Raw genomic sequence first — 10,027 nt, forward strand, 5'->3', positions numbered from 1 at the left:
AAAAAAACGGTTTCTAGTTTGTTTATGCTTCAAACTCATTCCCAGAGCCATTAGTTAAATACATTGAGCGCAGAGAGAGAGAGAGTGCATCATCCTCCAAGCCGAAAATACCTGTTCCGTTAGTAGATGTGAACACAATCGTCAACAACATGAATAGAGAAAATAGCGAATAATGACGTAGTCATACTGAATTACTGTCTCACATCAAATGTGCGTGTTGGAAACTTTAAATATATAACATGTACATACATATGCACATACATCTTATATGATCTTTCGCAGCTGAACCTTGCTCATTCTTACGTTCCTTAGTTGGTAAAAGAGATAGTCGTGCGTAAGAGAATAAGAAAATGATCACGTTTTCAGAGGAGTAGGTAATGGTGGTTGCTCAGGTGTACAGATAGTAATATCAGCAGTAATAACAGCAGTAATAATACTTACATTTAATGAAATACTTGCATATGGATGCATATATGTATATATGTATGCATACATATGAACATAGGTAAATATGTACATATGACTTCGAGTGCATACTCGCATTTGCATGTTTATTTTAAATTTATACGTAGGTACATACATACATATGTATGTGTATACACAGTTTCATTGTACTACTTATAACATCCATATTGCCTGAGGATATCAGGTCTTCTGAAAATATACCGTAGCTCGAATTAAAAAATATTGTTCAACCTCTTCTGGCAGTTGGAAACTCTATGCATAAATATGTACATACATACTACAGATGAATGTATTTATGTGGTCTAAATGACTCTCGGTGGGTTTCTCTCGACTAAGCTATAGAAAGGCTTGGGAATCAATATATTTTTGTACATAAATATGTATGTATGCACACATATATTTTTAACACAGAATATATTCATATAAGTATATACATACATATGTACACATAAAAATATTAAAATATATTTATGTACCTATGCAGATATGCATGCGAACTTAAGCACCTACATACATACATATGTATGTATGTATATGTTTACTACACCTGAACGATATGAATGGAGAGACCAGCAACAAGTTGGTTACGGAATGACAAATAAGAACGAGGTGAATATACAGTTTAATGATAAACGAGAAAGGTGAGTTTGAGTATAGCCACATGCTCTCTAAGCGTTTACCAATATCGCGAACACGAACTCATCCATATGTACATATATGCCGACACACATACATATGCCCTGTAATATATATTTGCAGTTGGTACATATTGTAAGTACTTCAGTTCAAATCATTTTCAACTTTTTTCATACATAAATACCTAAATATAATAAAAGCGTGAGTGTACGTATGTACATATGTATGCATATTTGTACTTTATTTATATATTTTAAAGTATATACATACATTTGCACATACATACCTATACTAATACATACATGTATTTAGTGTGTTTTTGCATTTACCTTTTTACATACCCAATAAACACAAAAGCGAGGGTGGCATCGTATCGAATTCGAGACGAACTCGAGAAAATAAATTTCTCGAATATATTTTTTGGGCTCGTTTCGCATTCGAGGCAAGCTCGAGTAAATCAGTTTTCTCGAAAGATTTTTTTTTTTATTGCATCGTCCTCGAGGCACAATCAAGGAAATAGTTTTTTCGAAAATATTCTTTGTTAGGAAAATAAAACAAATACAATTTCTTTACATTTTATTTTAGTAAGCCGGCTTTATTTAATGCAGCAACGGAACAAAGTAAATATCTGCATTTAAAGTGATATGTAAAACCTTGGTTATTTCGTGAAATGGGTATTTACATATTGAGGTGCGTATTAATGTTAAATTATTTGCTACACATTTTCTGATATCCCGAGAAAACGAAACATCCTCTGCTGCTATTGCATTTCTGTTAATGAAATGTACATCATTTTTTTTTTTTTAATTTTTATTGATGTTAAAAATTAAATACGAATTCATATTTATAACAAATTCATTAATAACTCATAATTTTCGTACATTTTTTACTTTTTGTTTATTTATATTATAGATTTCATTTCAGATAGCTAGATTTTTAAGCTCTTGTGTCGAAAAAACTTGCAATCTCAAAACACCAGCAAGCTGAAATCTTGAGTGGAAAAAACAATAATTCTCGAAACGCCAACGATTCGAAAAATAAAAATTATAGAAACTCCAACGATTCGAAAAATAAAAATTATAGAATCTCCAACGATTAGAAGAATTAAATATTCTCGATTCGCCAGCGATTCGAAGAAAAAATTTCTCGAATCGCCAACGATTCGAAAAACTAGCAACACTCGATTCGCTAACGATAGGTGACTCTCCTACGAATTCGAATTCGGCGATCTATCGTCGCGAAGTATCGTCTCGATAGTTCTTTCAGAGAAAACGAGTTCGCGTCGAATTCGTTGTGTTTATTGGGTACACATGTATTAAATGTCTTGTTACTCTCAATTTTGTATGTTTGCTCGGTGTAAGATAGGTTTGCGGGCCCACTTGTTGGTGTTTTCTCTGATATTTTCACAAATATGTTGGTCAAAGGCTGATACCTAGTACATCAACGATCACTCAAAGTGTAAGTCAGTTGCTATCATAACACCAAGAGACGAGCGCGAGAACACCGGTAACCGTCGAAAGCTTTACACGGTGCGGTATTTATTTGTGGCCAAACTTTTGATTCGAACACGTTAAAATTTGTGGTATTGTGGTAGATGTTGGTGCATGTTGTATACACTGTTTGCTTTGGCAATAAATCGTTTTTTTTTTTTTTAATTCAACTTAAAACGCAAGAACATACCGGTCAGATGTTGTTATGTTAAAATCGCGAACTTCCTTAGGTTATTTAAAAGAATGGTAGCAATATACATATGTATGTATATTAACATTTTTTCACACGCAAAAATATGTCTGAAACTCTCTTTGATTGATCATACGAAAAGAGTTGGTGAAGCTCATAAAATACACGAGAAAAAAGTTGGTGAAATTTGATTTAAGTGTAAAGTTTAAATTTCTGTGAATTTCTACATTGAACAAATAATATTTTCTGAGTTAATAACACAGCAATTCATAAAATTTAGTGAAAACTCATGAATGCAACGGCGTAACAGGTAGCCCCAACCACATACATACATACATATTAACAAGTAACTAAAGGAGGCTTGCAGCGAAATTGATAGTTGTAAAACCATCGATGATCACAGAAGAGGTAAAAAGTCTAGGCTATTTAAAACCTAATGGAAAAGTTCTCATTTTCGTTGTTGGTGTTTCCGACAGGGTAGGAGTTTGATGTAATGTGGAACGATTTTCCGTCATCCCTTGTCAAATTTGGTTTGGAGACAAACCGGTTTCGGCGTTGTGCTACCTTCAGTGTCATTTTTTGTTCTGAATAGTGTCTGTTTCTCTGTCACTATTTATAGCCGCGTTAAATCGTCGTTGGTTCATAGTTAGGTAGGTACGTCTCAGCGGATTATATTCTTTCGTTCAACCAGAAGTTTCAGTTCTGTGTGTACATCCTCTGGTAGAAATGTAAAAGTTTGTAGGTGTAATCTAGGAGATCACATAGAGACGAATCGACAATATAGGACGACAAAAATGTTTACTCCCAATGTTTACTGTATTTGACAGATTCCAATGAAATTTGGTATTTCAGGATTTTCATCATCACTGATTTCAAATAATAAATTAAATTTGCAAAATTCACAATGGCGGATCCAATATGGCGGTCGATTTCTTAAAAAATTTCAATATTTTTATGAAGCTTGGTGTCCAGAGATTCTCGTCGTCACTGATTTCGAAATTGATATTCAATTTTCAAAAATCGAAATGGCGGATCCAATATGGCGGACGATTTCTTCAAAAATGTGTAAACTCCATATGTATTTGACAAATTTCAATAAAATTTGGTAATTAGGGATTTTCGTCGTCACTGAATTCGAATATTAAATAAAATGTCCAAAATTCAAAATGACGGATCCAATATGGCGGACGATTTATTAAAAAATGTATAGATTGTTATGAAGCTTGGTATCCAGAGCTTTTCGTCATCACTGATTTCGAAATTGATATTACATTTTCAAAAATTCAAAATGGCGGATCAAACAATAGGCGTTTTACTTTGAACGTAATGCATTACCTTTAGCACCATTTGATCCCATTTTGAATTTTGAAAATTTTATTTCAATTTTGTAATCAAAGATAACGAGGATCTCTGAATACCAAGTTTCATAACAAACGATAATATATAACATATTGGATCCGCCATTTTGATTTTTAAAAATTTAATATCAATTTCGAAACCAGTGATGACGAAAATCTCTGGATACCAAGCTTCATAACAATCTATACATTTTTAAGATATCTTCCGCCATATTGTATCCGCCATTTTGAATTTTGAAAATTTGATATCAATCTCGAAATTATACGACTTAAGAAAAATATGCTCAATTTAATGAAGGGGGAAAAGGGGGGGACGAGATCGTGATATTTTTACATTGGCAATTTGTTGAATTTTCGAACTGTTGAAGAGAAATGGCTGTACTCGTTGAAACTTTTTTTATGACTCACTAATATAAAAATTTCAAAATTTTTTCAATGAAAAAAGGCAATTTATAAAATAGGTATTATACCCATTTTACAAACAACTATAATATTACCAAAAATCGCAAAATAAAGTACATACGCCTGACTTTCCATGTTGACAAAACTATTAGTTGTTAATAAGAACAAGTAATTTTTAGCAAAAAAAACCGACTTAAAAAAAATATATATATATCTATATATTTCATGATCCAATGATCGGATCTAAACCAAATCAGTATGGGACCACCTCTGAGACACTACCTTTCCGTTGCAAAAAGAATTATTGAAATCGGTTGACGTGGTGCAAAGTTATGCGGTAATATACATAAAAAAAAAAAAACAAAAAAAAAAAAAAAGATTCCGACGAACTGATAACCTCCTCCGTTTTTGGAAGTCGGTTAATAAAATGGCAAGCGAAACTATTTTATCATAGCTTCAAACAAAAAAATATTTAATTTGACGCACGATAGAAAACCTAACTTTGCGCTTCTGCTAAAGCTGCTGCGTTGCGTTAAAAGTCAAAATTTGTGTGTTGCATTGTGGACTGGTTTATAAAGAGTATTAGACTTTTGTTTTTCTATTTTTGTCGTCGTAATTAGTCACTTTGTCCTTATGTGGAGATATGCAAACATAATTGGAGATATAAAAATATAATTTAATCTTTTCGACTTATGTAGCTTTTCTATGTAAATTTTTAGTTACATTCATACATATATATGCAGGTATATAAGTACATATGTGTGTATAGATGTATACAGATTGTAGATATGTACATAGCTCGGCAAGCGAGTACTTTCTTAAACTTTGCTGTCGGCGCTCTGACAAAGTAATAATATACACTAGAGTGCCAGTTACTGTCGAAATTCGACAGTTTTTCTAGTTTTAGAAGCCTTGGAGAGGTTTTCCAACTTAACACGTAGCAAAACTTATACGGTACAAATTAGATAACCGGAAAATCTTCTGCTAAAACGTAACTAAATTTATTTTTTTTATCTGAGAAGGTCTTTGGAGGACTTCGGCAGGACTTGGAATTGACCCGATACATTCAAGTTTATCGATAAATTTCAATGATTTGATATATATCGATAGTTCGATGAATTTCAAGAACACTAAAATTCGATAGCTCAACAAAATTCGTTAACTCGACCAATTTCGATAACTGTGAAATTCGATGGCTTGATAAATTGCAATAACTCAAAAATGTAAAAACTTCGGATACCTTTATAAATTTTTACTTTTGACATCTCCACATTTTTCGAAAACTATCTAAACATTTTGATAACTCGTTACACTCTGTTAAGATGATTAAATTCGATAAGCAGTGATAAATTGATAAGCTTATATAACCTTGAAATTTCGATAAATCGATATATTTTGAAAATTCCATAAACTTCGCTTCGTTGAACCAACCAATTTCAGTAGATCAATAATTATCGATAACTCTGTAAGTTGAAAGAACTCCGTGCATTACGACACCTCGATAAATTTCATTAAGTCTATAAATAATGATACTTCAATAAATATCGATAACTTGATACATTTCTTTAACTTGAGCAAATTTCGTTAATCCCACACGTTTTTTTAACTAGACAACTATCCGTAAATTTGAACAACTAAGTTTCTGTGTCTATAAATTTCGACAACTCAGTAAACATTGATCAGTTTGAATAATTCGATACATTGCGATAACTTAATAAGCATGGATAAATTTCGATAATTATAAACTTCGATGATTGGATAAATTTCAGTAACCTTTATGGCTGATTTTATTTCGATTCCTATCGGAAAATTTCAACTCTGTTAACCTAATTCTTATTTATTTCTCATTGTCTCCATTTTCGCCTTTATCTCAATTTTCGTCTTTATCTTCACTTTTGCCTCTTTTTGTCTTCATCGTTATCACTTGTTTCTTCATCTTCATATTTATCTTTATTTCAAAGTTTAATTTCAAATACGAAGTAAAACAAAATGCGAAACAGCTTACATTGAACAGGTTACAAAAACAACCATACACAAATACGGAAATTTTGGATTGGTCTTCATCTTTGTTTTTATCTTTCACATCTTTGGTTATATCCTTTTCTTTTTCTATTCACGTAGATGAGATGAGGTGCGATGACGTGATAAGATGTAACGTGATTTTATGTGATGTGATTGGATATCATGTCATGTGTTGTCATATCCTCTGATGTCATGTCATATGATGTCATACCATATGATGTCATATCACGTGATGCCACGTCTAGTAATGCCATGTCATGTCATACGATGTCACATCATGTGATGCCAAGTCTTGTGATGTCATGGCATATAATGTGATGTCATATCCTATGATGTCATGTCACGTGATATCGTGTGATTTGATATCATATTATGTGATGTAATATCATGTGAATCATGTGATGTCTCTTCATATCATGTGATATAATGTGATGTGATGCCATGTAATGTGATCACATTCCATGTTCCGATTATTATATCGATAACCCTGTTCATAACTGTGTCGATAAAAATACCGTTAACAATATCCATTAACATATAGAAAAATACAACGATTGCAAAATCGATCGATAAATATAACAACCATAAGTATCGATTATTGTACATATCGATAACAATATAAATTACTAAATCGATAACAAAATCTATTATTTAATCGATTATTATACCGATAATAATATCCATTATTGTATCGATAACAATACCGATTATTATATCGATTATTATGTCGATTACAATATCGGTTATTTAATTAATAACAGTATCAATAATAATATCGATTATTTTATCGATAGCAATATCGATTGTTATATCGATAAAAATATGTATAATATCGAGTTTTATATCGATAAGAATATCGATCTTCATCTTCATTCTTTTCTTCATATTTATCTTTATTTTTGCATATTCCTCTTCATCTTTACCTCAAAGTGTTTAACTTTACCTTGATCTTCGTTTTTGCCTGTATCTCTAGGCATCTTTGTTTTTGTTTTTATACTCAAACCGCTAAACCGCTTAGAACCATTTCCATGTGCATTATTCCCCTTGAATTTGACAATTTACTCCCAACCAACCAACTGCCGCTAAAGAAGTTTCACTTCATAAATTCAATAAATGTTCTTACCCTTTCAGTTACCCTAATTCTTATGTATCTGTCATTGCTTCCGTCTTCGTCTTTGTCTTCACTTTTGCCTTCTTTTTTTTGACTTCATCGTTATCATTTATTTCTTCATCTTCATATTAATCTTTATTTCAAAGCTTAATTTCAAATGTGAAGTGAAACAACATGAGAAACATATCAAATTGAACATGTTGCAGCAACATCTATACACAAATACGAAAATGTTTAAACGATGGTTTGGCCGTAATTTTCAACCAATCGCGAAACCATAAAAACTCTGCTCATCTACGGAAAAATGCCTTTCCAACGGTGTTCTTGGTTTTGAAATCGGTTCGGTAGAATCGCCAAACGAACGGAGACAAAATTTATGTTAGCGTATTAATATATAGATATATATGCATGTATGTACATTAGACTGCATCACTCCCCATACAAAAAAAAATCGGTACTATTTTTCCATTGGAATTATAAAATCTACTATATTTTAAGACGTCCACCAAAATATTTCGGAAAAATATTAAGACTTAAGTGAGCTGGACCAATTTGAAAATACCTTCAAAAATCGAGTTTTTTATGAATAAAAATAGTTTCTTAAAGATTTCTTTTGAAAAAATCCCCTCAAATGACAAAACGGCTTAAGCTTAAAATATTTGCATAAAAATATTAAAAAAAAAATTAAAACAAGTAAGAAAGGCTAAGTTCGGGCGGAGCCGAACATTAAATACTCGGCGCAAGTATTAAATATATGTTTTTTCACCCTTCCGAAACCTTCCGCTAGATGGTAAGCCGAGGTGTATCAATTTTCAGTAAATTAGCGTCCTTCAATTTCGAAATATTGAAGTTTCAAGCATTTCTTAAATTTACCGTTATATGAGAATCGGCCGTTATTTTAGTCCGATTTCAATAATTTTCAACGTTTTGCTTACACGTGGCAAGTACAATAACCATACCGAGTTTGGTACAAATTGGTAGAACGGTTACCGATATACTTATATGTGATCATAAGTGGGCGGTGCCACGCCCATTTTCCAAAATTTTACCATAAACGTATTTCTTGGTAAAGAATTGTTGCAAGCATCAATTTTGAATAAATTAGCTTCAATATTTAATGATTTATCGAAGATTTTGTATTTCTCTAAATTACCGTTATATGGGATGTGGGCGTGGTTATTGTCCGATTTTAAAAAGTTTCGGCGGTTTTTTATGCTGTACCAAGGCCAACAACTGCGCCAAGTTTGGAAGAAATTGGTGCAGCGGTTACCAGGATATACACATGTAACCATAAGTGGGCGTGGCTACGCGCATTTTCCTAAAATTTATAATATTCTTATTTTTCGTCTAAAACTTATTATAAATATCAATTTTGAGTGAATAAGCTCCAGTAAGTAAGTAATAAGTGGGCGTGGCTACGCCCATTTTCCAAAAATTTATAATATTCTTATTTTTCGTCTAAAACTTATTATAAATATCAATTTTGAGTGAATAATCTCCAGTAGTTACTAAAATATCGCAGTTTTCGTATTTCTGAAAATTACCGTTATATGGGAAGTAGGCGTGGTTATTGAGCGATTTTAAAAATTTTCGGCCATTTGGTATGTTATGCGAAGGCCAACAACTGTGCCAAGTTTGGAAGAAATTGGTGCAGCGGTTACCAAGATATACACATGTAACCATAAGTGGGCGTGGCTACGCCCATTTTCCAAAAATTTATAATATTCTTATTTTTCGTCTAAAAATTATTGTAAATATCAATTTTGAGTGAATTATCTTCAGTAGTTACTAAATTATCGCAGTTTTCGTATTTCTGGAAATTACCGTTATATGGGAAGTGGGCGTCGTTAAAGTCCGATTTCGCCCATTTTCAATACCAACCTACCTTGGATTAAGGGAAACCTACATATCGTTGAGATATCTCAATTTTTGCTCGAGTTATCGTGTACACGGACAGACGGACAGACGGACGGACAGACGGACGGACAGACAGACATGGCTTAATCGATTTCTTTTTTCATCCTGATCATTTATGTATACATTTGTCTATATCTATCTCGATTCGTTTTGGCTGTTACAAACAACCGTTATGTGAACAAAATTAATATACCCTTGTGCACAAGTGCGCTCGGGTATAAAAAATTTTAACGGAATCGTAATGATGATGCTATTTTTAGCATTTTTCAAAGATTGGTATAAGAAAAACTTGAATAACTGAACCTTAACTCTTCCGATTTAGACTTAAGAGGTGTCATTGGAAAGGTATTTTCTCACCCTTTTTATTTATTTGCTAATAAACTTATTCAAAGGATGGAAGAGAAAGGTAGGAGAAACGAACCTCATTCAAAGTTGA

General features: G+C 32.3%; 1 protein-coding gene across 4 annotated transcripts in view; it reads left to right on the plus strand.

Annotated features, from left to right (window-relative positions):
* Nucleotides 1-10,027, plus strand: part of LOC118742288 (RNA-binding protein fusilli-like) — a 185,367-nt gene that overhangs the window by 50,522 nt on the left and 124,818 nt on the right. The window contains exons 1-2 of one of the 4 annotated variants that reach the window (XM_036474242.1): nucleotides 2,163-2,957; nucleotides 3,062-3,189. The exons of 2 other annotated variants lie outside the window; for them this stretch is intronic. The gene's annotated coding sequence lies outside the window, so the exon portion shown is untranslated. Of the gene's footprint in view, nucleotides 1-2,162; nucleotides 2,958-3,061; nucleotides 3,190-10,027 lie in introns of those variants that run through there. One more of the 4 variants, XM_036474246.1, reaches the window with a different exon arrangement.

Source organism: Rhagoletis pomonella, unplaced genomic scaffold (assembly GCF_013731165.1).
Source record: "Rhagoletis pomonella isolate Grant_MI unplaced genomic scaffold, Rhpom_1.0 Rhpom_scaffold_00007, whole genome shotgun sequence".
Lineage (NCBI taxonomy): Eukaryota > Metazoa > Arthropoda > Insecta > Diptera > Tephritidae > Rhagoletis > Rhagoletis pomonella.